This window comes from Aythya fuligula, chromosome 3 (assembly GCF_009819795.1).
Source record: "Aythya fuligula isolate bAytFul2 chromosome 3, bAytFul2.pri, whole genome shotgun sequence".
Lineage (NCBI taxonomy): Eukaryota > Metazoa > Chordata > Aves > Anseriformes > Anatidae > Aythya > Aythya fuligula.
In genome coordinates, this window is record NC_045561.1 from 76,751,934 (window position 1) to 76,779,118 (window position 27,185).

Here is a 27,185-nt window from a genome sequence, read left to right on the forward strand (position 1 = left end):
ATGTACCAAGAGCATGCCAACACATTCCCATGTGGGAGGTTACCCTTTGTAGAATACTAAGACCAAAATAGGGAATCTAAAACTTGAATCAGCAACAGGTACCAGACACAATCTCTTTGCAGTCTTTATTCCTTGTATAGGTGGGTATCTCTGGTTACGTGAAATGACAGCTGGCATTCATGTGGAAGGAAGGAGTTTCATTTTTCACTATTACCTCATGGTATACACAAAAACGTTGTTCTGGGATATGATGTGACTTGACATAAAGTGAGGCAACAGTAAAAAGAATTTTTAAAGGTTTCTTTCAGGTTGGGTGATTCTTGTCAATTTATGAAACCACCACAGAGCAAAATGTTTTATGAATAATTAGCAGGTTAATTACCCATAAGCAGTAAGTAATTTGTATTACCTATGTGGTTAGTTTGCCACATTGAAACCCATGCTGATCGCACGTCTGTGTTGCCTTACAAATTAAACAATTGGCTCTGCAAGGCACTGTCTGTCCTCAAATCCTACTGTTGCTCCAACAGTGCACAACATCTAATCCAAAAGATATTTCTAAGGGATGACAAATGTTTGATGGATAAATTAGGACAATGTACTTTAGAAAATAATTAAAAAAAAAAAAAAAAAAAAAAAACCAAAGAAAGAGAAAAACAAACAAACAAAAAAACAAAAACAAATTTAGCCCCACCAGAGCAAAATTAATATCTGTTGTTATGCATGCCTGGAAGGGAATGGGTGCTCAGCCTTGTCCCTGCTGCCCTTGACCAGGCAGAGTACAGAGGACAAAGTGCCTCCTGGGATGCTAGATGTGGTAAGCTCAAGGCCCATTCTTATCATTCAGCTGCCTCCTATCTCAGCAGGCTATGCAGCCCACTCATGCCATACATGAGCCACTGCTATGTATATATTTCCTTCTAATTTAATAAAGCACTGAGGTGAGCTACAGGACAACCTATCTCTGGGCTTTGTCTCAACTGGAAATTAAAATGTGAAAAAGAAAGGCACTAACAATGACTCAGAAGTGTTTTCCATTTTTTATATCCAAAACCTATTAGTGAGTATCAGAATGCTGAGCAACCTAGGCTGCCAAGTCAGTCTGTACAAATGAGGCAGGAGGAAGAAAAAGTATCCTGAACTACAGTTCAAAGGAAAAATGGCTGGATGAACCTTTTATTATGAAAGAACGTATATTGTTTTAAAATAAGCATCAAATAATGTCAGTTCCTATTCTCTGCAAACTGTGCACACATCTCTATTAGTAGAAAGCTTTGGTTGGTTTTCTTTCTCATATTTATATATATCAGTTAAAGGCTCGAAAGTGCTTGCTTTCACAAAGGCCCAGAGAACTGTTGGCAGGCAGAGCTATGACTCCAGTGCTATGGAGCCTACATGAAAATTACTATATGCTAGACACATGTAAAATAAAACTTGCAAGCCATAGTATCTTTTGAAAATAAACTCAGTCATTAGATTAGTGGTTGTGTAAGACAGTTCTCCAAACAGTGAGCAAACTAATATCCAACATGCCACAATTCTTTGATTCAGCATTTACTTAAAGATGTTTTGTCAAGCCCATTTCTGAAATGATTAGCTTCTGCAGGTGCAAACAAGACCTTTAAATGTTATTTGAACATAGATTTATGGGTGATTCATTTACCAGAAATTGTGTGATTTTTTCTAAGTTGCAAATTATCAATATGTTGAATAAATATGACTCCCTCTACTTAAAAGCTGTGCACAAAATGTTTTCACTGCTATCTGAAGCGTTTCTAAAAACTGCGATTTCGAACACCGGAATAACATTAGCACCACCTAGAGGCATACATTAAAACGACGCTTATCCAGAATGAAATTGAAAATGCCTGGTTCATATCTCTTTAGTTTCAGAAAGTTCCCTTTAGCCTATGGTTTTGAGGTTTATTTCGAATAGAAAGTTGCACTCCAATGTCTTCATTAAACATGAGATTTTTAATGCAAAATAAAAATGTTGTATTTGCTTATAAGCAGCCTCAAACAAAACCTAAGAAGAAAAAAACAATGGGGGGGGAGGGGGGGGGGCAGTGTCGAAAAAAAATTGTCCAAATTTTTGTTAAATTAAAATGGACAAAATTTCCTCTCCAGTGAAAGAACAGACCAACAGCACCATTTGCTGCTGCTTTACTATTTAAAAAGAATTAATGAATTTCTATTAAAACTGTTATCTTAGTATTCCTCAGTTGGAACACAGCTAAGCAGATCTCTCCGTGAAGTGAACTCTTTCTCTTGAGGACATTCCCACAAATAACCAGTATCAGGATCTCTCTGAGGCTTAGAAATACTTAGCCTGATTGTCTCTGCCTTTTTTTTTGCCCTAAATCATGCCAGTGACTCCCAGTCATCCTGTGTTTGTCTAGTATATTTAGGTCCTTTATTTCCTACAAATGACTTTCAATTTTCCAAAAATGTTTTGCAGTTGATGCGCAATACATAACCTTCTGTTTCATGCTATTGTATTTTTCCTCATTTCTTTTCTCCATTGTCAAGCCTATCTAATCTTTCTAGCACAGTACTTCAACTCTTCACCCTCTTTAAAAAGTTTTGAAACTTATTTTGTCAAAAATGTCACTAACAGATGACTAACAGGTTTACATTTTCCTCTCCAAACAGTTTGCTACCTTTCTCAAAATGTACCCATTTGAAGATAAGACCTTAAATACTTGGCAGTTTCTAATTATACTTTATGCTAGCCAACTAAATTCTTAGTTACTATACATGTATTCAGCTTTTCTATAGTGTTGTAACTGTTTATTAAAAACTTTTTCACAAAATATATTATTCTTCTCAGCTCAGAGACTATTTCATGAAAAAAAAAATGTTAAATTTCATACTTCAGCTTTCACTAGGAACACTGTCTCACCACTACCAGTATAATTTGCTCTTCAGCCCATACTGGGAAATTAAATCCAGTCATCATGACAAACCACTTCACAGAATTTATCTTTCTAATATTAGGTAGTCAGATCACCCCTAACCAAACAAAATGAGACTCAAAGCTTTCCATAGGTACCTACCATGATATAATAAACCTTTGAGATTTTTCTACAAAGACATATTGAACCTACTCAGTTCTTTTAAGGTCTGTATCTTACTGCAATTATTTCTAGTCATAGAATCACAGAATATCCCGAGTTGTAAGGGACCCACAAGGATCATCGAGTCCAACCGCTGGCTCCACACAGGTCTACCCAAAAATTCATACCATAGGACTAAGAGCACAATCCAAACACTTCTTAAACTCTGACAGGTTTGGTGCCATGACTACTGGTGCCATGACTGGAGAGCCTGTTCCAGTGCACAACCTCTTGGTAAAGAACCTCTTCCTGATATCCAGCCTGAACCTCCCCTGTTGCAGCTTGACACCATTCCCTTGGGTCCTATCACTGATCACTAAAGAGAATAGGTCAGTGCCTGCCCCTCCACTCCACCTCGTGAGGAACATGCAGACCGCAATGACTGTGATTCAGCCTCCTCTTCTCCAGGCTGCACAGATCAAGTGACCTCAGCCACTCTTCATACATCTTCCCCTCTAGGCTCTTCACCGTCTTCGTCACCCCCCTCTCGACACTCTCCAACAGTTTCACGTCCTTTTTGTACTGTGGTGCCCAGAACTGCACACAGTACTTGAGGTGAGGCTGCACCAGTGGAGCGGGACAATCACTTCCCTTGACTGACTAGCAATGCCATCTTTTGCTTTAGGATCAAAACCCTTTTGGTATTTTTTTCTAATCTCATCCAACATCCTCATATTAGATTAGGTATAAATTCCTTTTCTACACATACTCCAACAGCTATCAGTGTTGTTTTCTTTTTCCATGTTACCTTGCTCTTTCTAATAGATACTTACAAGCATATAGATAACTAGTGATAGGACTAGAGGGAATGGACTCAAGTTGTGCCAGGGGAGGTTTAGGTTAGAAATTAGGAGACATTTTTTCTCAGAAATAGTAGTCAGGCAATGGAACGGATTGCCCAGGGAAGTGGTGGCATCACTGTCCCTGGGGTTGTTCAAGGAAAGGTTGGACTTGATGCTTAGGGACATGGTCTAGTGGATGATATTAGTAGTAGGGTGATAGCTGAACCAGATGATCTTAAGGGCTCTTCCATCCTTAATGATTCTATGATTCTATGTAGCTTAAGTCTACCATGTATCTTTTTTGACACATGAATGCCTCACATAGTCACATAAGACAGGTATTACTCAAACCCCTCTGTTTCTGCCTACATGCATTAGTGTTTTTCTGAACTGGCTGAGGCAGGTAAACACACATTTGATAGCTAAGTATTTGTTGCAGGATCCTGGAAATACATATATATATATTACTTAAACAAATATGGGATGTGATAGCTGAGTTCCTGATCCTGAGAAAACTAATTCATAGCAGAATGGAGGTCATCCAGTCGCACCTCTAACCTCTCCTTCACCATCACCATCATCACCACCACATCTGCTGGCTCAGCTCCGTATAAAGACAACGGGGTGCATCCCTATTTCTAGATAAAGCTTAAGGATTTTAAGTCCTGATTGCTACATGCAGGTGACTTATTCTGCAATCTATAAATGTTTAAATTTATGAAAATGGTGTCATTCAGAATATACAGTTTTCTCACTGGCTCGATTGGGTAGTCCTTTTCTTAGCACAGAAGTTATGACACCATCACTCACCACGTTTAATTCTAAACACAACCTCAACAGGTGACTATTAGTGTCACCACATGGCAGGATGCGGAAAGGTGACAGCACCAAGACCATTTGTCCACTGCTGGGCACAGCACAAGATGAAGGAAAGACAATGCACTTCCCCACACCTCTCCTAGCATACACAGCGTCCTGAGCACCGGAGGCTGAGGCTCATCAGAAGCCTCACTGGCCCCATCAGCAATGTGTGTCCCGGTGGGTGAGCAGTGGAGACCTTCTCCCAGTGTGCCCGGCTGGCTGAGGACTCCCTCAACATGTTCGCGTGCCTCAGGTCACCCCATGTTCATGTGTCCCTTCATCAGTCAAGGCTGGGGCGCAGCCTCCAGCTGAAAATGCATGGGGAAGCACTGTCTATGTCCTGCAGTGGGTTTCCCTGTGTTAGTCAGAAAGTGACCAGTGATAGGACCCACAGGAATGGTGTCAAGCTGCGGCAGGAGGGGTTCAGGCTAGACATCAGGAAGAGGTTCTTCACTGAGAGGGATGTTGCACACTGGAACAATCTCCCCAGGGAAGTAGTCACTACACCAAGCCTGTTAGAGTTTAAGAAGCATCTGGACTGTGCACTTAGTCACATGGTCTGAATTTTTCGGTTGACCTGTGTGGTGCCAGGAGTTGGACTCGATGAACCGTGTGGGTCCCTCCCAACTTGGGATATTCTATGATTCTATGATTTGCCAGAGCAAATGCAGGGATGTTTATACTCTCTGAGATGCTGGGGTGGCATGAGCCACGCAGGTTGTGTGTACAGACAGGCAGAAAGCAGAGCATATGCTAAGAGGATAGTAAGGCGGTGAGGCCATGATCACAAGAGACACATAGGAAGAGTACGGTATCAATTTAAAATAAAGGGCCAGTGGGAGCAAAACACTAAGGACTTCTTTAAAGAAATGGGATGCTGAGGATATTTGAGCAATTGCACTCAGCTGGGGGCACGCAGCGAAGGCCTAATAACCACTCATGGACGCTCTGGCAGATCCCTTCCCCCCCCCCCCCCCACCATCTTGGTTAAGGGCAAGACCTTCGCTCGAGCATGCGGGAGGAGGCCGGTGACGGGCATTTCCGCCCCAGCCCAAGATGTCTGCCACGCCCCCCCCATTCCACCTCCCTCCACGAGTGCGGGGCGGGGATGGCGGCGCCCTGCCCTTGGTGGGTCCCCGGTGAGGGTCGTGCAGGCAGCCGGGCTTCGGGGACGGGTGTGTGTGCCCCCGAGGGGCCGGAACCGGAGCCGGAGCGTGTGTTTCCAAGCCAAGGAGGAGTCGGTTTGGGAGAAGGCTGCGCGAGGGTACCGCGGTGCGGTGCGGGTAACGGCTGCCTTCAGGTAACAGCGCACCCGCTGGGGCCCCGTGTGCCTGGCACAGCCTCACAGAACCCCCCCTGAGGCAGGGCGTGTGCTGCCAGCTCTCCGTGAGCTTACTCTGCTCTTAAAAGAGTATTAAAGGAAAGAAATGACTACTGTTCTTCTGTGTATCGCTGTATAAATCTGATACAGAAACAAGTCTTCTGTCAGCCTCTGTAGAGAGGTGGAGCCGCTGCTCAGCTTTGGGTGAGATGCCAGTTTAGCTACGAATGCCCCGTTTGACCAGTAATATGGACAGCTGTTATGGCTTGTCAGTTTTGCTGGCATTCGTGGATCACAGCTGATGTGTAATGGTCCTCTGCCTTCATGAAGTCTTCTTAACGCATGTTTTCACTCCGAGGTCACCTGGAAAGGGATGAGGTCCTTCAAATCGTATAAAACAGGGGGTCCTGGTGGAGGAGAGCAGTACAGTTTACTTGTAGCTCCCCAGGAAATAATTCAGCTTCTTAGGCATTGTTGCAGGCAGTACTCAGTTGGGTGGTCATGGCAAGCCCCCTGGCCAGGTCTCCAGCATCCTTTTAGTCCACCACCCACCTTTGAGTCAGGAGCAGCACACCTTGACTGTAGCACAGGTGAGTAGGTAAGAGGAAGAGGAGATTGGGGGAGGAATTTTGGCAAAGGAAAGGGGATGGAGGAAGAGTAGAAAGTGGCAGAGAAGTTCCTTGTAAGAATCCTTGCCAAGGAAAATGGGTGTGTGATAGAATGGGGAGCCTTGGCCGAGGGTCCATTTGGGAATGCAGGACTCATGCAGGAGTCTTATTTATTTGAAGCCTGTGACTTACAGCCTTATGGTCAGGCTGTTAAGTGATCAGCTGACAGCTGTGGCCAAGAGCAGTTTATTAATCCATGCCTGGTGGGATTGTGACAAATATATCAATAAATAGATATCATGGTGATTTATCATTGTTTTGTTAATGCATTACATTGGGTGTATGCATTATTATTTCAGGATAATATTGAATTTAGGGCTCACTGAGCAAGACTTCACACAGAGGACTCGCTGCTTATACTCTAAGGAGCTTGCTGGCTGCTCATGAGGCTTTTTTTTCATGTTTTAGACATTGTGGTTTGAGACTTTTTTCTTTTATTTAGGGAAAAAAAAGAATCATAAAGAATCATACTGACAGGTGTTATTTGGATGTCTCAGAGACAGAGTGAGGAGAGGATCTTGATTTATACAGTTTGACTGTGTGGCTTTTATTTGGTAATTTTCAGGATTTCCAATGAACTAGCAAGTCAGGCTGGCTAACTTTAGCCCTTGTTCTTTAATTATTGACTTCCTTTCTTATTTTTGTTTATAGGATTTTGTATGCTAGTTGGGGGAAAGGAGTTAAATCCTTCCCTGTTCCTTCTTTTCCCGTGATGGAGTCTTTTCTGACCAAAGAACACTTCACTGAATGCTTCTGTAGAGTTAGTCAGATTCCAGAAACCACAGCACTGATGGCAAAAATATTGTGTAGGTTTGAATAATATCAAATGTTCAATTAAATCAAGTGAAACCAGACATTTCAATTCCAAAAAAGTTGTGAAAAACAATTTGTCATTCATTACTAAAATGCTAGGGTTGTGAAATCCTGAAAGTCATTAAAATATTTTAAGCTTCTAAAATGTTATTTTTGTGGCTTATTCTATAACTGAAATGTATTTGTGTTCCTCAATGTGTCTTTTAAATAAGATGTCTGTTACGAATTAGTGGTGTTTACAGGCTCTTGTCTGATGTGGTGGTGTGGTAGTCTCAGTGCAACATGTAAATACGCAGCTAATATGACAAGTATTGAACATTATGATCCATAACAGATACACTGGATAAATGTGAATCTTCTCTTTAAAGAGAACATGGTGAACTTGCCTACAATGTCCTTTTTGTATTGACATCTATCGGAATCTTTTTTTCCTTCACTTCCTCTTTCTCTTTCATGTGTGAATTGTTGTTTTTGTTGTTGTTTGTTGTTTTTTTTTGATGGTTTTCCTTTATTTATTTTTCTTTTCTTGAATAACAGTGTCTCCCCTAAATTACCGTCAGGGACCAGAGTTAACTTTCCTCTTACGTTTGTAACGAAGATCAGTTTAAGCTTTGTCTCTTAACCTGCTGCTAAAGCCTTGTCTCCTAACCTAACCTGCTTGGCTCCTCCTAGTGGCGGTACGAGTGCCTGAGAGCACACTGACCTGCAGCAGTTGCTGTTAATGAGAAGCAGGCAGGTGAGCTGAATTGATGTCTATTTTCCTGCCCCTGCACTGCCTCCCAGGGTGTCCCAGCTGTGCAGGGAAGAGATCTGGGTTGACACTCACTCTTTGGTTGAGTTATCTTTCTTGAAATAAATATTCTGCTGTAAGAATGCACTTAAACACATAACGTTTGTTTGTTTGTTTTTTAATACCCATTGCAGTAAATGTATCTGTGAAGGTTTGTAACTGAATTAAAGTCAAGATTTTCTGTACTGAAGTTCATACAGAAGCCTTGACTGGTAGGTTTTACTGACATGATTTGCTCTTAAAGTACATTCATCATGACTCCTGGTTTCATTAGTGATTAAGTTTAAAAGATAAATCTTCCATTTCTTAAGCTGCCTACACTCTTTGTATAAGTTCATAGAACAGACTAAGACTGACAGCATCTATTAGTATTTATTGATTGAGAGCACCATTTAGTACTGTTACTGTTAAGTTATTCTGGTTGCAAACATTGTCTCGCAGCTTCTGTGTTCCTAAGTATTTGCAATGTAGTACAAGAACAGGTTAATACAATATCATAAGTCTTTTGACATTTTTAACTAAAAAAGCACACATTGTACTGCCTCAAAAGACACAGTTGCACATGATCCTGAAATACTGACAATTCTTGCAAATATAGCATCTGTGTCTAAAGAGTTGTATAAACAACATTCTCATTTTGGAATTTAGGACGTGTCCCTATTAATGTTTTAGAAGTGTGTGGGATTGTTCTGGTTGTTCAACCTCATTTTCTTTTTCCTACATATGCTTCCCTCCTTTTCATGAACCTTTTGAGAATGTGAGGAGGATGCTAAGTGAAAGGACTTAAGCAGACGTTTTTTCTTTCTAATTCTCACTACTTTTATTCAGTATTCTGTTTTGTTTTAGGTGCCTTTACCTTGTATAGGAAATGTAACCTTGATCCATAGAAGATTGACAAGGTATTGGCAGTTCTTCATCCAGTGCAAGGAAGATGGGACGTAATGGACTCTGCACTTGAATCATTAAATAGGTGTGCTGAATCCTTCTAAAGCTGGTATTTATCAAAACACTGTCTTTTTTTCCTCTCAGTTTGTGGTAGGAGGTTTCTTGTTTTGTTTCCTGTACCACCATCTCTAGCAGTCAATATCTTTGCTTGTTTAGGTACAGTTGGTAAATTCCAGTTTTTCTTTTGATTATGAAAAATTGTTCTGTAATTAAACCATACATCTGTCCATTGCTTCAGGGTCCTGCTCCAAGGGGTTGGATTTATCTGATAATAAAATGTGGTAGGAACTGCCTACATATTGCATCTCCTATGTTGTTCCACTGCATCCATGTTACATAAAGCATTGTCATTTTTTAAAGTGTTGAACTTTAAAGTGTTGACATTCCCAAACGATGTCTTTGGGATCCCAGTACTCACCGAATTAGTAATAATTGCCTCTGTGTTCACAGAATCACAAATTGGGTTGGAAGGGACCTCTGAAGATCATGTAATCCACACCCCCATACTGAGCAGGGTCACCTAAAGCACATTGCACAGGATGGCATCCAGGTGGGTTTTGAATATCTCCAGAGAAGGAGACTCCACAGCCCCTCTGGGCAACCTGTGCCAGTCTCTCTCATGGTAAAGTGTTCTCTGTATATTACTTATGGTCATGTATCTGCTATACTAGTGTCCAGCTGGGAGAGTTTTGTAGTTTGCCATGCTCTTCTATTTCCTGGAAACATCGCTCTGGCAGGGTAGACAATTGAAGAAATAATCTATCTGCTAAGCTGAGGAATGCTACTCTGAAAGTTGGATTTATTAAATCTAGTCACTTTTTTCTAGGACAAGATAAATTTCCCGTTTAGATATGCTTTGCATTCCAAATCTGGAGCAAGTATCTTAGACTTCGTGTTTTTAGATGGCTGCAATGTAGCATGCCCAGAGTGTCTAATGCTTGTTGGAAAATTGTCTGATGTGCACTTGTATTATAAGAATGTGACCTAAGCAGACGCTTAAACCCTTTAATGTAAAAGAAACCCGGGAAACTTAAAATGCCTAACATGTTCTAGTATGACTTGAGGCTTTTCTGAGAGAGGTCTTGGTAGTGACAGCCAAGGAAACAATGTTTTGGGTTGTTGTTTTTTTTTTTTTTTTTTTTTTTGGTACCTCACAGATGTTCAGGGCATTTGAGTAATTCCTCAAAGAGATGACCTTTAAAGCTAAGTTAACTCAGGGTGCTGACAAGATGACTACCCTGAACTTGTGTAATCTGTTTCTCCAAGTGAAGTATCATCTCTTTCCATCTTCTCAGAATGGACTGCTAATTCATTTACGTTGGCTCTTTGTCTCTAAGCAAAACACAGTTCTTGTAATACAGGAACCTCTTTTAATGAATACTACTGTGATAATTTTAGTTTGTTTTGTTTTCCCTGTTCTCATGGATTGAATTTCTTCCTGCCACCCTTTTCCTTAGCATTGCATTGCAGACTTTAAACAAGCAGGTAGTATGCTGTTTCTTAGATCTAGGTAACTCCCTGAAAGTATTCTTGCACTATATGAGAGGACTTCTTGTTTGTTTGGCATAGCTTTGCTGCTGCTTGTAATATTTTGAGGGAGCACTGCAACTGTTTTGAGAGATTGGATTATTATGATGAAAAGTGTTCACTGTACGTGATTTACTAAACCAGCACCCTGATCTTCACTATCGTCTCTTTCCAGAGACTGCACGTGGTATAATATGTATTAGACAAGGTCTGTGAAGGGAGGTAATCTTCTTTTATTAGACTATCTTATAATGGGATAAGGTGCCAGGCAAGCTTTAGGTCACACAGTGACCTCAAGAGCTTATGTGCCTAGATGCACATCATGTCTTTTTTCCAGCTCTATCAGTTAGTCTAATAAAAGGTATTACATCTCTATAGGAACATTGCCAGACTCGCAGTCATTGTGGTATAAGGCTGCAACAACATGGCAACTGTCATCAAAGCTGACCAATGTGTTATTCTGTGTACTGTTTGCAGTTCCCTTCCTCTGGCTTGTCATTTGCACTTTTTTCAGTTCTATGGTTTTTTTATATTCAAGATGTGATGAAGTCTGCTTTAATCAATGTGATCTTTTCATTAAGTAAATTTGGAAACCAAATTTAATTTGACTGCATTGAAATGGGGACTCTCACTTTGGAATACCTCTGCTATGTTTCATCATCGCTTTGGTGGATGTTTTAATAAATGAGACCCAGATTAATAACTCTGGGAGCCTAAAGGTCACTCATGCTTTATGTATAAGCATGTATAATTTATCAGTATACTTGTTACACTTGTTTTGCTTTGCTTTAACTTACTGGTGTTCACAAGCAGCAGAATGCTTCATGGGATCACCTTTATTGTTGCCCTTCATTTACTAAGTGAGGGATACTAGAAACTTGTTCATGATGGCTATTTTATGCAGGATGTATTTCCTGCTTGAGATGTGTAACTAAGAGCAGCTTAACTGGTACAGAGCTAGGATGTGTCAAAATAATGATCCCTTAGCTTTCAGTGATCTCTCTAGATCTTTTCTGTTTTGAGGAAAATATATTTTTCTTCATGGAAGTGAAGTTTTAAATTATCATTTTGAGGACCTTGGTATTATTTACAAAACACTTTCCTTTTCTGTCAATGTTAGGTTGTTTTAAGAGCTACTGAAATATTTCCTTTAAGCTGTCAGGGGGAAAAAAAGCTTTGGAAGGAAGTTCTTGATACTGAACAGAAACAAATGAGGCATCAACAGGTCTGAGGCAGTGACTAGCTGGAGCTGCTGAGCAATGCTAAAGGAAAACTAATTTAAAATGGGTGTGATTATGTCCAACTTCTTTGACGTGGAAGACGTGTGATTATGTCCAGCTTCTTTGACATTGGTATCAGCTTGCAGTTGTGTACTGTATGTTTCTATAAGAAATATTCTGTTTTAAATGAATAAGAACATCAATTCTTATATGTATTCCTTGCTTATACCCTTAATGTCCTTCCTCTTCTCATAAATGAGTGTGTGCATCTTGTATCAGTATGACATCTGTCTAGGCAGCTAAAATGATCAAGTTGAAGCCAGCAGGACTTGTTTGCCATGATGGTTTTTATACTGCTATTCCCTACAGTACATCTGTTCCATTAGCAATAGAAAGTTTTGTGCTGGCAGTGTAACGGCTAATGGCTTTCTAGTACATAACTTGATTTTTATATTGACTGTGATCTAATTAGTGAGAAATGACTGAGAAAAATGCTGCTTATTTTAAGAACGGAAAATATAGCCATAGTGTCCCAAAATGTTTAAATTCTCCCAAGCTTTGTGCTCTTACTGTTTTCTAATAAAAGACACAAGCATTACCCAAGTCTTCTAATGATTTGTCTGAAGAAATAGTCAAATTTTTGTATGCTTTCAACATTACTGAAGTTACTAATGTGACTAATAGAAGATTGGGGAAAGTATTTCAAATTCCTTTAGCTGTGGCCTTCAAATTGTTTTTCTGTATTACTTATGTATCACTTCTTATGGCACATCAAAAATAGATTTTGGTCAGACTTGGTAGATTATTCTTATCTTCAATGGACATCAGTACTAATACTCTTCTTCTTCATAACATTTTCAAGTTAATTCTTGTTTTTGAAAGCTAGAACATCTTTAATCTTATGAAAGAAGAATTTAACACAGTTGGTGCCACATCATGGTTCTGAGATTTTGTTCTATAATTTGTGAGATTTTTGTTCTATAATTACTGACAATAACTCTAGCATGTTACTGGTCTTGATTGTGAAAGGAGATGTAGGAAGGATCATAGAATCACAGAATTGGGTTGGAAGGGACCTTAAAGACCATCCAGTTCCAGACCCCCTGCCACCAGACCAGGTTACCCAAAGCCCTATCCAGCCTGGGCTTGAATACTTCCAGGGATGGGGCATCCACAGTTTCTCTGGGAAACCTGTGCCCGTGCCTCACTATTTCTTCCTAATATCTAATCTAATCTCCCCTCTTTTAGTTTAAAGCCATTCCCCCTTGTCCTATCACTACACCCCACTGACAGAGTCCCTCCCCAGCTTTCCTGTAGGCCTCCTTTAGGCACTGAAAGGCTGCTATAAGGTCTCTGTGGGAGCGAAAAACTATTGCTACTCCTGTTTTCACTTCTAATAAAGAGGATGTTGTTCACCAGTACCGGAATATGCTTTTTTTTAAAAAAAAAAAAAAAAATCTTTAAACATCTGATGTTTTATTTTTAGTTTGGACCTGAACTAACTGTTTGGGTTTGGGCAAAATGGGTATCAAAGAGGAAAAATAAAGAAAATGAAATGGGTATGATAGCTATAAACTTTAAATTATACCAGTGCAAGCAAATAACATATCCTCTCTAATGAAGTCTAGGTATGTGTACCAAGAAAGGGAAGAAGATAACAAAATTAGGAGTTCTGCTGTGAAAATCCTTGCACTCAAAGGAAAGGGAGGTTGCTATTATTCTTTGTTATAATACATAGCTTTGGGTAGGTGCTGATCTCTTCTTGTGTGCATGGGCTGTAGTTCAATGGTGTTGTGTTTTTTTTTACCATCAGAAAGTAAAGGCAGATCTTGGTAAGCTAAAATATCAATTTTAGTAGAAAATTGATCAGTAGAAAAATTAAGCTGCTACAAGTAGCTGTGGTTCTTCTAAACCTGACATTTATTGCATTTTTGAATATTAATATTTATGTCACTCCTTGTAATGCTTTGTTGCCTGACTTGTGAGAAAAGCTGGCATTGTAGATGCTTTCAGTGATCTATTCTGGCTTCCAGATAGCCTAGGAGAGGTTGCAGTCAGCAGTATGCTCAAGAGCTACTTGCAGTGAGCCAGGGTAAACCATTAACTTTTACTCATAGTTCTTCTCTAGAGCAACTGGTGTAGTTCAGCGCATACTGTTTTGGCTGGAGCTGCAATCAGTCTATCCTTGAAATCATAGCTTAGGTAAGATGTTATGTAGCATGATAATGAGCACAGTAGTTAATTAGTCAGTACTGCTCAGCACTTCCCAAGGGAACTCTCTCGATGCGTTTAGACTTTTCATTTTCCCTTGAGCTCTCATTCTCACTAGTTTTTACCTTGGTAATCATCACCACTTGTTATAGTCTTAAAACAATACTGCTGTAGATAATGAAACTCCTAGTGTGTTTGTTTTTCGTATTACCAATGTGAGATATCAATCTTACATGCAAACAGCAAGGAATGTATGCAGCTGACAAGTCTGTAATAACTTCTAGGACTTCACCGTAAGAGTGCTCTTGTCCTGTTGTGCATAGTACGGAGTTGCAGTTTTGAGGTATTCTTAACATTTAAAAATAATAATAATAATTGATTACATGGATCGTATTTGTCATGTTCTGTTGTATTTTTTTGGATCAAATAAACTGAAAAAAATGTTTTTCATGGCATTCTCAAATTGTCTTGTTTGACAGTAACTGTTACTACCTACATAGTCACTTTAAATTGATGGTCCTAAGAAGTCTGTTTATTTTCTAAGCATTCAAATTAATATCTCAAAAAACAATTTTTATTTCTATTTTTTACAGTGAGAGCAATTAATCAGAGGAGTGACTTCCCCAGGGATGTGATAAAATCCCTGTCACCAGAGGCTTTCAAGACAGGACTGGACAGGGTTCTGGATAATACCATCTAAGTTCCTGTTTAGCCTGAAAAGTTGGTCTAAATGATTATTCAAGGTCCATTCTGACCTGGGCTATTTTATGACTCATTTATCATTTAGCATTGAAATGGCATTTCTCAAGACAAAACTTCTAAGTATTAGAAAAATAGTAGTCACGCTACACTATTAGCACAGTAATGTTAACACATAGAGATGGTGCAGTTGGCTTTTTTTTTTTTAGAGTTCTTTGGAGAATATTCACTTCCTGAAATACGGAGTTACATTAAGTATTTAATGCTACTATTTAATGCTTTACCTGACATACTGAGGAAGAATGCTGCATAAATTGGGTTTAATCTTTTATGTAATAGGTGCATGGGGCAATAATTTAGCAATCAAGGATAGAATGTACTTAAAAGAAAACTTGATTTTGATATTCTTGGGATTTCTACCTGGAATCATTCGGTTGTTTACTGAATTTTAAAGTGTTAGATCTGTTTTCTGGATTAATTTGTATAGTTTTACTTATTGAAAACTCATAGCACAATTAAAATGTATTGATGAAAATGAGGTTTGGAGCTTTCAGTGAAAGGCTGATGAAAGGAGTTTGTGAGGGGCTGTAGAAAAATAGTGTCTTGATATAAGAGTAGAAAAATACCTTGGTGGCCTCATAGCTCTAGTCATCAGAGGACCACATTCTTTTCAGTAACAGAAATTAAGCTATTGTCTTCTGCTCAAGCTATTGATAGTTCGCATGCAAATATTCCCAAACAATTGCTAAACAGTTCAGGACAAAAATTGATTTAATTGTAGGGATTATGATCAAAAGTCAAAAAAAATATTTTCTTTTGAATTGGAATTCTCATAAATCACGTGTATTGAATTTCTGAATCTGAAAATATAGTATTTGAAGGCCTATTCTTAGTCCTTATTAATGCTAATCATTTTTGATGTTGACCAACAAGTTTTTATCAATGACTGAAGTACAAAATCCTCATGTACTGTGTAATATTTACAATGAGAGCAAGCAAACTACAGATCCATCCATTATGCTGTCATGTTAGCAATGTAGAGGCAAGGGCATGTTAGAGCTTATTATTTATTGCCATTACATAACCTCATTTCCCTGATTGTGCCTGTAGCAGTCTCTTCCTCACATTATTTGAATAACCGAAAATAACTTGGATATTTCTTGTGTAATAAATCAAATAATGTTGAACAAGTTGCGGAGTTGCTTCATGTTATGTTTTTTTTCCAGGCTTTGGAATAATCACTGTGATGGGACAGGAAGCAGAAACAAACGTGAAGCTGGAGGCAGGGACCTTGAAGGAGATCACTGAAGACTTTGAGCAGACACATTTCAGATGTGGGAGAGGATGGCTAAAGAGTAAGAACAGTGGGCCCAACTTTATGGGGAAAACAGTACCAAAACTCTTAGATCTGTCTTAAGCAAGGAAAACTGATCTGTGGGAATTGAGTATTGTTGGTGTCTGTCACAAGACACCTTTGCTGCAAGCAAATCAAACTAATATCCTTCACTTTTACCTGTTTGCTTTCTCTCGTGACTGAAGTTGTTCTGGTTCATGGCAGTTGGCTCAGCATGTTCTATCTCATGGTCATAACTAGTTTGTAGTAGCTGTTTTTGAACTAAAAAACGTGGATAGGAGTATGTGTTGGGAAGGGTTAGCATGTTTGAATGTGGTAAAACAGGGATATGAAGCCTTGAAAAAGCATACATGCCCTTCCTTGTGTGGCCTACTCTGCTCTTGAAATAAGAAAATAAGTAGAGCTTCTAGGAAAAAGAGATAAATGAGAGGGCTGGGAAACAGTGCCCCTTTTTGAGGGGAATAAAGATGAGAAAAGGAATCCCTTTTCTTTCTATGGAGACTTCTTCCTTATGGACCTGATGCTTCTCAGGGTGTTCCTTTCACTTGGCAAGTTTAGTAGTTGAGAAGTGAGGTGGTAGGTGGCTCAGCACCCTTAGTGACTGTAACTTCCCTCCTCAGAAGGAAGGGGTAAGAATTTTTTGTGGGGGGGGAGAAGGAAGCTCAAAGGTTGAGATAAGGACAGGGAGGTCACTCACCAATTACTGTCATAGGCTAAACGAAACCAACGTAAGGGAGATGAATATAATTTATTGCCTATTGCTAGCAGACTAGAGCACTGATATTTAAAGCTAACTAAAAATGTATTTGCCCTACCATCCACCCTGAAGCTGGCTCTGATCATCAGGTGGAGCTGGCTCTGGTCTGACATAGGGCAGCTTTTGGGTTCTGCTCACAGAGGCCACCCCTGCAGCCTCCACCCTGCTACCAAAACATTGCCACATAAACCCAGTACAAACACAGAGACACACATTCAACTTTTTGCTGTTGAATGTAAGTGGAGTTCTGCCATGTGTAAAAGGAGTAATAGCTTGGGTTCAGTGTTGGTCTGAGCTGGAAATGTTCTTTCTATTTCAGCACCTTTTCTGGCTAGAGGGAAAATTCTAATTCTTAGTGCAGCTCCTCTGTTGCATTAGGAACAAGTGTTTCATGGCTAGTTATGTTTTTAAAATGGAATTTAAATAGTACATAGCACATGGGTGTACCAGAATGAACATACTCTGTGGACTCTGAAACTTCTGTTTGAGTTGCTCATGGGATTTACCTTCTGGAACAAAGGCAGACACTCAGTCGTCATTTGCTGCTTTGAATCAATGTCCAAATAGTCCATTAGAATTCGAGACCTGTCAGGTAAAATTTAAGCAACCTAAACCACAGGCCTTTCTGTTTTAAGCTTACCTTTCCATAATATAAGTCACAAATGAAGACACTCTTAAGAATGTTTTTGCTGATGTCAGGTCACCTCACAGGCTAAGCTGCAGAATGGTGATTTACTGAAGCTTTTTAATATGGATTAAATCCATTGCATTTCCTTCGCTGTTTTCTGTTGGGCTAGAGGGAGAGCTGTTGAGCAAATGTGTCCTGTTTTTATTCCGTGCTTCAGCTACTTTGCTACAAAGGAGAAGTCTAAACTCTTTGTTTTGACACCAAGAAAACAGAAGGAAAAGCTTTGGAAAACATAGTTCTTACCTTCACGTATGTACTTCTGTAATTGGAGTTGGTTACCCTAATAATATGAGTGAGCACTTCAGCAAGGCTGAGACTGAGAAGTCTGCTGTTAGTCCTGAAAATTTCAGACTGTGAGCAATTACATGATTTTACATCTCTGCTGCAGGTATGAGAAGCTACAACCATTTTGTAAACTGGAAGTGAAAATTAGAACAGGTTAAGATTTGCCCAAGGGTGTGGTGTCATTAGATGATGAGTCCTTCACCCAGTGCTATGTTACTGTCCATTCTGTGGCAGTTTGAAGTGTTTTCTTTTGCCAGAAAGATTTACTTCCTCCAAGACACTTCAGCCTTCTTGCTGGTCAAATTATTAACTGACACATTCTAAGAAATAATCCAGTTGTGATTGCTATCTTCAGTTTGAAAGCACGAAAAAAAGATTTTGTTGAATATTCACTGTGTGCACACACTATTCTGTTACGAGTGGCATTTGTAGTTTCCAAAATGTCAAAGTTACTTGAGCATTTCCCGAGTTGAAATTACTTTTTGTGATAGGATTTCACTTACAAGAAAATACTTCATGGAAGAGCTCCCTTTTGTTTGCTGCTTTTCTCACACCACTTGAAAGAGAACATATTAACGCTACTATGCAGATGCACAGAGGCTAAAACAGAACTTACTGCATAGGAAGATACTAAGATTGTGGTGCAAGACAAGTCAGTCTTTTAAGTCATGGTCTGTGTACAAGCCAAAATTTGTTTTACCAGTGGTATTACAACTGTTTTCTGGCATGGCTAGTAACTTTGGTCACAAGGAAAACTCGTTAGCTAGATATGTTATCCTAAGGTTTGTGTAAAATGAAAACTAAAAGTCCCCTTTTTTTAGTAGATCTGAACTTTTGCCATCTTTAGCTTTGTTTTATTGGAACATTTCTAAATAATACCATTAGCTGTTGTACAGCATATGGTGTGTTAATGCTTTCTTTTTATTTTTAGTTTGCCAGAACTACACGTTCCTCCTTACAACATCAGCTGGCTTTCCTCGTTCACATTCCTTGCAGTCCATCTGCCTATAAATGTTTTCAGGAGTACGTAGAATGATGATGTTATGCTACTGATGTGTTAAGTCATTAACAATAAAAAACAAACATTTTGTGATGTTTTTAGCCCAAGTGCATTCCACCACTGTGTCCAAAATAAGTAACTTTCAATTTTTAGCTAAAATCTTAATGGAAGCTTTTAATGTAAAGTGAGCATTTGTCGTATACATTGAAAGCATTTCTAAGAGCAAATCTGAATTTTTCTCCTGTGGAATGCCTAATGTTTTGTGGAGAGAAAATACCAAAAGATTTTTTGAGATTAGGGCAGGAAGTGCAGAAGTCCTCTCCAATTTAGGGAGAATCTGAGTTTGTGTTCTGTTTTGTTTTTACAAGTCACTGTGAAATGACAGAGCCTAGAAAATGATGTATGCCTGTTTTAACTTACTAGCTGAATTATGTCTATATTTTGAGAGGTCGGTGGCTTTGTGTATAATCCTGGACCAAAATGAAGCTATTATTGTGGGAGGTCATGGAATAAAGCAGTTCATGTTCAGGAAGCAGCGGAGGCTTTCCTTGCTTTACCTCGGTGGTTACTGATCTAAAAATATTAACAAATGTAGAGGTATCTGTAGTTCTGTCTATATCCATCATTGGTGAGGCCACACCTGGAAGACTCTGTCCAGATCTGGGCCCCCCAGTCCTTGAGAGATGTGGACATACTGGAGAGAGTCTAGTGTAGGGCCACCAAGATAATGAAGGGCCTGGAGCGCCTCTCCTGTGAGAAGAGGCTGTGAAAGCTGGGACTGTTCAGCCTGGACAAGGCTGATATTAATGTCTATAAATACCTCAAGGGAGGGTGCAAAGAGGACAGAGCCATGCTATTTTCAGTGGTGCCCAGTGCCAGGACAAGAAGCAACGGGCACAAACTGGAACACACGAGGTTCCAGCTGAACATCAGGAAGTACTTCTTTGCTGTGCAAGTGACACAGCACTGGCACAGGCTGTCCAGAGAGGTTGTGGAGCCTCCATCCTTTGGAGGTCTTCAGAAGTTGGCAGGACATGATCCTGGGCAACCTGCTCAACCTTGCTTGAGGAAAGCTGGGGAGGGGGTGCAGAACAGATGACCTCTGGAGCTTGTAGTGTAGATCCTTGTGCCTAACTGATCCTTCATTCATGTATGCAGCAACAATTTATTTCTTAAAAAAGGAGCTTTTCTGTTGTCAGTATGTAGCATGCTTCGTTTAATAATACTGTTGTTAACTTGGCAGACAACACTTACTTATACATATAATTTTTTTAAAAAAAATCTTGTGTAAACCATTGACTCATAGTGATATCTCTGTAGTCTTTACCAGTTCCAGATTACTATCTAAATAGTAGACCAGCATACACCCATAATCTTCTATGTGGCAATACTTCTGCAGTTAATCTGTGTTTTCTAAGTCAGTATTCTTCTCAGGGTAGAAAAGTTTTTGAGGTTAGAATTCTGTGCTGCATTTGTCAGTATTGACAGCCTTAAACTTGTAAATGGGTATTTTGTTCTCATCAACACCTGCTGAAGGATAAGCAGAAACTACCTTATCACTAGCACAAACTTAGATGCCATCAAGAAAGAAGAAATAGGCAGTACCAACGCTGCTTCTAAATGGATCTGGATCACCACAGCAGGTGTTAGTCAGAACCCTTCCATGCTCAAATGAGTACTGTATATGGGTTTAGATCTTCTTTGGTAGAATGCTCAGGAAAGTAAGTCTTAAATATCTGTGAATAACATGTCATTCTGGCATATCCATATTGAAGATTGGTTAATCCACTATTTTTTTTTTTTTTGTAAAAACATGTGTCTTACTCCCTTTTATACACCTTTCCTCTGTAATGCAGCCTTTTCTTCAAACCTTCATGGTAGTCAATAAACACAGCACTGCCAAGCTTATGTGAGTTATCTCAAATAGCCATTTAAAAGATTAGGGTCTAATTAAAATCCCACCAGTTCTATGCTATAGGGAGCAGGGTGACTCAAAATGCCTGTGTCATATGTCTTTAACCTCTCCAGCTGTCCTGTTAGTGACCATGAGTCACAAGCTGGAGTTCTACCACTATCAGTCACTAAATCTGGAAGGTTAAACTGGTAGGGTAACTGATTTAGCAACTTAGGGGTAGGATGTGGACTAGTGCATTACTGAGGTGACAGCAGCCTTTCTGCAGTACTGCCTCATTTCTCAGAGAAGGGAGAGTCTCGTTGTCCTTTGTTTTTTCTCTACACAGACTGTGAAAGCAATATTTTCTCGGAGAACTGAGCTGACTGTTGGCTGATAGTGTTTTAAAAAAAGTTCATGGGAATTTCTCAGGCTGGTTCTTTGTGTGAGCATTTTGTACGCTTCCTATGCAAAAACAGTAAATGAGCACCTTCCCCTAAATGCCAGAGCTTATAGCACCTGACACAGGAGGAGGATAATTAGTCTACAGTCCCCCTGAGTCTGGAAGAAGGTAGGTGGCTGGTCCAGTCAGGAAGATCAGATGTATAATAAGTGAAATTGTTCCACTTCTGTGAAGGGGTAGTGTTTATTTGGTAGATGATCGTGGTGCCCACCTACAGAACATTTTAGCAGACTGTGCCAAATCTGCTGTAAAAGCTCTTGAGAACTCTTGCCTTGAAGGAGCTGATGGGACAGGTCCACTTTCTGCCAGCTTTGTTTCCAAAACCAAACTACTATGGGATTGCAGCCATTTGACCAGCTCTCTCTCTGGTTCAGGGCTGTTCTGTAGTGTTTCATATTGGAATTATTTTTTTTAATGTAACAGAACATGTCTTTACCAGGGACCTCATATTTGTCCTTGTATTTGTTTGTTGTTTTGTGTTTTTTTTTTCCCATTGAACCTATGGTCAGCTTCTTGTTTCATCCCTTGTCAACTTTTCTAAGTTTTACTTGGACTTTTCTGTTTAAGACAGTTCCTGATCTTTGCTATACCTGATCTAGGTACTTCCAGATGTGTCACAATGAAACAGATCTTTCCCTGAGGGAGGTAGAGATTATCCTTTTGATTTAAAAAAAAAATCTCCTTATGCTCTTCAATGCTTTCACAGAATGTTTAGAGTGGAGCACAACTCCACCCATAGATTATTAAAATGGGTTTCACAATATGGAACAGGGGTGGGGAGGATCTTCTGGGTCATGTTTGACCTGCTCCATTGAGGCCTGGGGATCCTTACAGTTCAGTGAAGATGTATACAGCATATACATAAACTGCATTCATGTGTTCAATCCTGATGTTTCTACACGAGATGCTGGTTTTGGTACTGCTGTCCAGTAGATAAGTAGAACACCTCTTGTCACAATGAGGTTAAAAAAGACTTTGCAGAACTAGTCCTTCTGTACAAACTGCAGCTAGAGCCTGTATGTCTGATTTTTATTTTTTGTGGCCTTTCTTGCCTTTGAATGTTTGAAAGGAGAGCTCTGCACTTAGTGGTCACCTAGAGACAGTGTACACAATACAAGGGAGTGTGATTTTTCTCTTGAATTTCAAGCTATGACAACTTGGTTTAGTTATAGTTATAAACAGCTATTAAGTGTCAGGTTAGATTAACTTTTTCCTTTTCCTGGAGAAAATCCACAGATCTAACAGCAAGCTTTGATAAATTGAAAACAAAATATCAATAGACTTGACCTCTTGCAATTTTACATCTGTAGGCACAGGGGAAAAAAAAAAAAGCATTTCTCTATTTCATTGCTGGTTACCTTGGCTGCATTTGAGAGCATTTGTGTTTTGGTTTGGTTTTAAGCATTGCGTAGTGTTAAAACTATTACACAAACAATGTTTTCATTTTACTTGCATGCTAACTCCTACAGGCGTCAATAGAAATGCATACAAGAAGCAGGATTTAGTCCTAGCTTTACAACATTCTTATTGTCCTTTTAAACCTACAGCTTTTACAAAAGTAGCCAGGAGGTTTTCAACTGTTTCAGAAGATTTCTGAAGCTAGCAGGATTTGGAGTACTGCACTGAATAGTTGTAAAAAGAAATTGGTCTGTATAATCAAGTTATGAGGTCAGGGTGAGAATAAAACAAACTGCAATAAAAATGTACAGGCTCATTAACTAAGAAAGTGTATCTTGACAAACCAAGCTTTTGGAGAGTTAAGGGAAGTTAGCAAGCTAAAAGAATAGAAAATCTTGGAGGGTAAATGCTCTCTGAAGAGTTGATTTATGGAATTGGGTGAATCTCTTAAACTAATCTCCTTTTCTGGCCTCAAAACAGATTCAACTTCACTGGAAATGCTCAGAGGAGAGGCATGCCTCTCTTCACCAGATAGGCATGTAAGACATTGAGTAAGGCAGCACACCAGTGGCATTTTAAGATTGGGCAAAGGTGTATGCTATAGAAAGTAGTCTTAATGTTTTCTGCAACTTAAGGTGTTTTCTAACACTAGTGTGGCAGAGTTGCTGTGTGTTTTATCGTTATTTTATTAATTATTGTTTGGTTTTTAATGTTGGAAAAAATCTGTCTAAAATGGTCAAAGTGTTTTCTCCATGCCTGAACCTATGCATTGTGTTATCGCGCATAAACCTGTGTTATCAGGTTTACATTCTTTTTCTAGAATATATACATCCAATATAGAGTGTGTCATCAGACATAATAGTAAGAAACTGAACTTCTAGTAAGAAAGAAGAAACTGAACATCTAGTAAGAAACTGAACTTCTGCCTGTTACTTATTTACATTAAGAGATTTCTTCTAACCTAAGCCTATGTTGTTTCTAACACCTCTGTCTCTTGTTGACACACAGTGTTTTCATGCTTATCTTCATTGATCAGAAAAATATTAAGCACCTGGAAAATCACTTAACCTAGCCTTCATATTATGACTTAAAGCATAAACTAAGAGGGGGGGAAAAATAAGTCTAGCTTTTTTTTGTAGTCTGACAAGGTATAATTTGCCTTACCTCATGCTTCCTTAGCTGCTCACTTTCACTCCTGGACCTTTCTCTTGGTTGGGATAATGAAACTGCTTTTGCATCTGAATTATCTGAACTGTGTTACAGAACTGATACAGGTTAAAAATTTATTCCCTTCCCCAAGGTGTTTAAGGAATTTAAGGAATTGATCGTTTATATTTTGTATTCCAGTTTGTCTTGATCTAGTAGTTATCACAGCATACTGTAGGAGATGGTACACTGGAGATGGTGGAAGGGACTGAATACCATGGCACTGTTGAAGGGATAGAGAGGACAAAATGCCTATCAGACCTAATCTGACCTACAGTCTTCTGTGTCCTGAGGTGGTTCAGTGTAATCTTCATATATTTTTGAAGGAGCAGCACCTAGCTCAAGAGAACTAGAAAACAGCTGTTTCTGAAGAGGAACATGGAGAAATGTTTGTGTTTTGTTTTGTTTCCCTAGAGGTATGGGGGAAGATGACTATGTTTATGGGCCTCTTTAGTAATATAACTAGTAAACTTGCAAGTGGAATGCCCTTGTCATCTGTGTGTATGTGACTGGCTTGTTTTCTTATTTTATGAATGAAAAATCTGTACTTCAAAAAAAAAAAATTGTCACAAATACAGAGCACTACATCCTGAGATTTGTTCCTCAGCAATGAGTGGAGAACCTTAATAATCAATAGGGAAATTAATGAAATCTCAATCTGTTTCTAAAGTCCCTAAAGAAGGTAGGTGACTGAGACCTGATTGCATCTCCTATCTAGAGGCAGGGATAGGAGGAAGTGATGTGTTGCTGAGACTCCATTAAAGTTTCAGGATAAGGCACCAAATGTGCAAACCACAGACAGCATCTGCCAAAACTGTGAAGTCAAGATTCTCTGTGTGTATTTAGTTCTTACATCTGCAAGATATAGAAAACTAATGGTTGCTGCCTTGTCCTGTTTTTTAACATATAATCTCAACATGATAGCCAATTTGGGAGCAAGAAGAATATACGGCCTAGCAAGAAAACACGTTGATAGCAAATCCAAAATAACTTGATTATATTTTACTAACTAAACAAAGAGGATTACAGCTGCAGTTGCAGCATAGCTGGCGTTTCAGTTTGATTTGAACAGCGGTGTGTGGTTGCTTAAGCTGTAGTTTTAACCAAACTGGAAAGGACATAGTAGAATCCTGTGGAAACTGCAGCAAGTCATTACTTTCTCTAGTGTCTCTTACAATACTAGTATTTGGGTCGTGTTCTTGGACATCAAGTAATTTTTTTCCCTTAAAATTACAGGAATTTGAACAATGAAAAACAGTGGATTAGACACAGATGCAGAAGATTACTGTTCTACCTGTTCAGATTCAGGTAAATCAGACTGAGATTAACCAGTTTGGTTTGTTATATTTTCAGTCTGGGGGGGGGTTCTCAGTTTAAACAGGCTGAAGAGGGTTGTTTGATAGCCATCAGCAGGGTGAGGTGGGAATGATAAACAACAGACTCCACAATCACAGAACAGGTGGGTGTTGTGCGTTCAGATCATCTCTGAATGACCTTTAAGAGGTGGACTAATTTAATATCACTTATTCCTGAGAATAAATTTAATTTTATAACTTAATTAGAACACATATTTTTACATGTCAAATATGTGGTTAAAATTGCTTGTTGATACTTCGTGAAGAGTTTCTATTCACTTTGTGCTTTTGGTAAGAGGAAAAACCAAATGGAAGGGATGTTCTTTGAAAGCTTCCAAAAGCTTCAATAAAGATGAATTTTGCAGAAAGCCCTGAAGATCTGATAATCTGGCCTGATATTGGAACTTGTTCTTACAATGGCTTAAGAACTGGCTTTAGGTTCATATTTTTGGTCTCATTTTCAAACTTTCTTTAATGGCGTCAAGCATTTTAAGACTGGATGTTGTTTTTTAAAGAAACTGATTGCATTTAATTGGTTGCTGTCTTAGCTTGTTTAAAACGTCTTTTCCCAGTGTGCAACATTTCCTTGTAATAAAATCAAAATAGTCTTTTAAGGTGCATTGAACATTATCATAGAGTTTAGAAGTTCGTGTCTAATTGGGAAAGGCCTGAAACAAGTATTCCTTATACCTAAGCAAATAAAAAAAAAAAGGCGATATAATTCCTGTGCCAAGCAAATAAATAAAAAAAAGATATAATTCCTGTGCCATTTTCATAGCAAGATACCTTGAAGGGTTAGTAATAAATATGAATGGGAGTATGAAATTTCCTTTTTTTTTTTTAAAAAAAGCCATCAATCGTGAATGGAAATAGATTTCATACTTAGGTATCATAATTTTAAAACTTACTACCATTCTTTATTTTGTCATTGACCACAAGGTACCCTGTGTGCTGACGGTGCCATCTGCTTTTCTTGCAGATTTTGTGGAGAAGGAAAATGAATTGGTTGGTTATTCAAAAAAAATAAACACTACTTGAATCAGATGGACAGCATGAAACAGAGGATATTCATTTTAGAAGAATAACTGCTTCAGAAGCTCTCTGAAATTTTGTCTACCTTGTCTACTCTAACCAGTTGCATTATGAAGACAAATTTCAAAAGCTGCCCCAAGTTCAAGGAGGATTAACTCAAAGCTAGGCCTTTTGGGGACACTTTTAAGGAGATGCTAATATGTGCAGTGTTTGGACTCCCAGGAGAACACTCTTTAGTTAATTAAATGGCATAATATACTTTTTCCTTTTTTTAAGGGGGAAGGCTTGGATCAAATTTGGCTGTGAAGTGCTACGCGCAGCATTTGATACTACGGGCATTCCAGGACAGTTAACTTGTGCCCTTACGTATTTGTTCCAGGGGCAACATATGTGCAAGCTCAGTGACTGCTTTGTCTTTTGCCTTCACAGTGATCAATATAGGCAAATCAATAAAGATAAGTGGATCTGAAACGTGTCATAGTATGCCTGAGAGTTACAGGACCACTGCGTCTGTCTCTATTACCTTATCATAGCAACAACCTTCAAATGCTTTGTACTGCAGTCAGGATAAATAATGGTCACAAAAAGAAGAGAGCACTACCTTGAAATCTGTCACCTTACCTTTGACTCCCTTGTCATTTTCAGTTGCTTGTTTTGCATCATGCTGTTTGTCTTAAGGAAAATCCGTAGGCTGGTATCCCCTGGGGAGTTGACTTAGGCTTTACTTGGAGTCTGACATAACAGGAATTTATAAAGACTGCACTTCAGACTCAAAAGAGCCATAGCAACAGCCTGTGAGAAAA

At 39.1% G+C, this 27,185-nt stretch overlaps 1 long non-coding RNA gene across 1 annotated transcript; it reads left to right on the plus strand.

Moving 5' to 3' along the window:
* Positions 1–5,873: 5,873 nt before the first annotated feature.
* LOC116487240 lies at positions 5,874–26,853 on the plus strand. Its single transcript, XR_004253059.1, has 6 exons — positions 5,874–6,059; positions 8,234–9,321; positions 9,747–9,846; positions 16,180–16,308; positions 25,232–25,303; positions 26,330–26,853. It is a non-coding gene; the product is annotated as an uncharacterized LOC116487240 (long non-coding RNA).
* Positions 26,854–27,185: the final 332 nt, after the last annotated feature.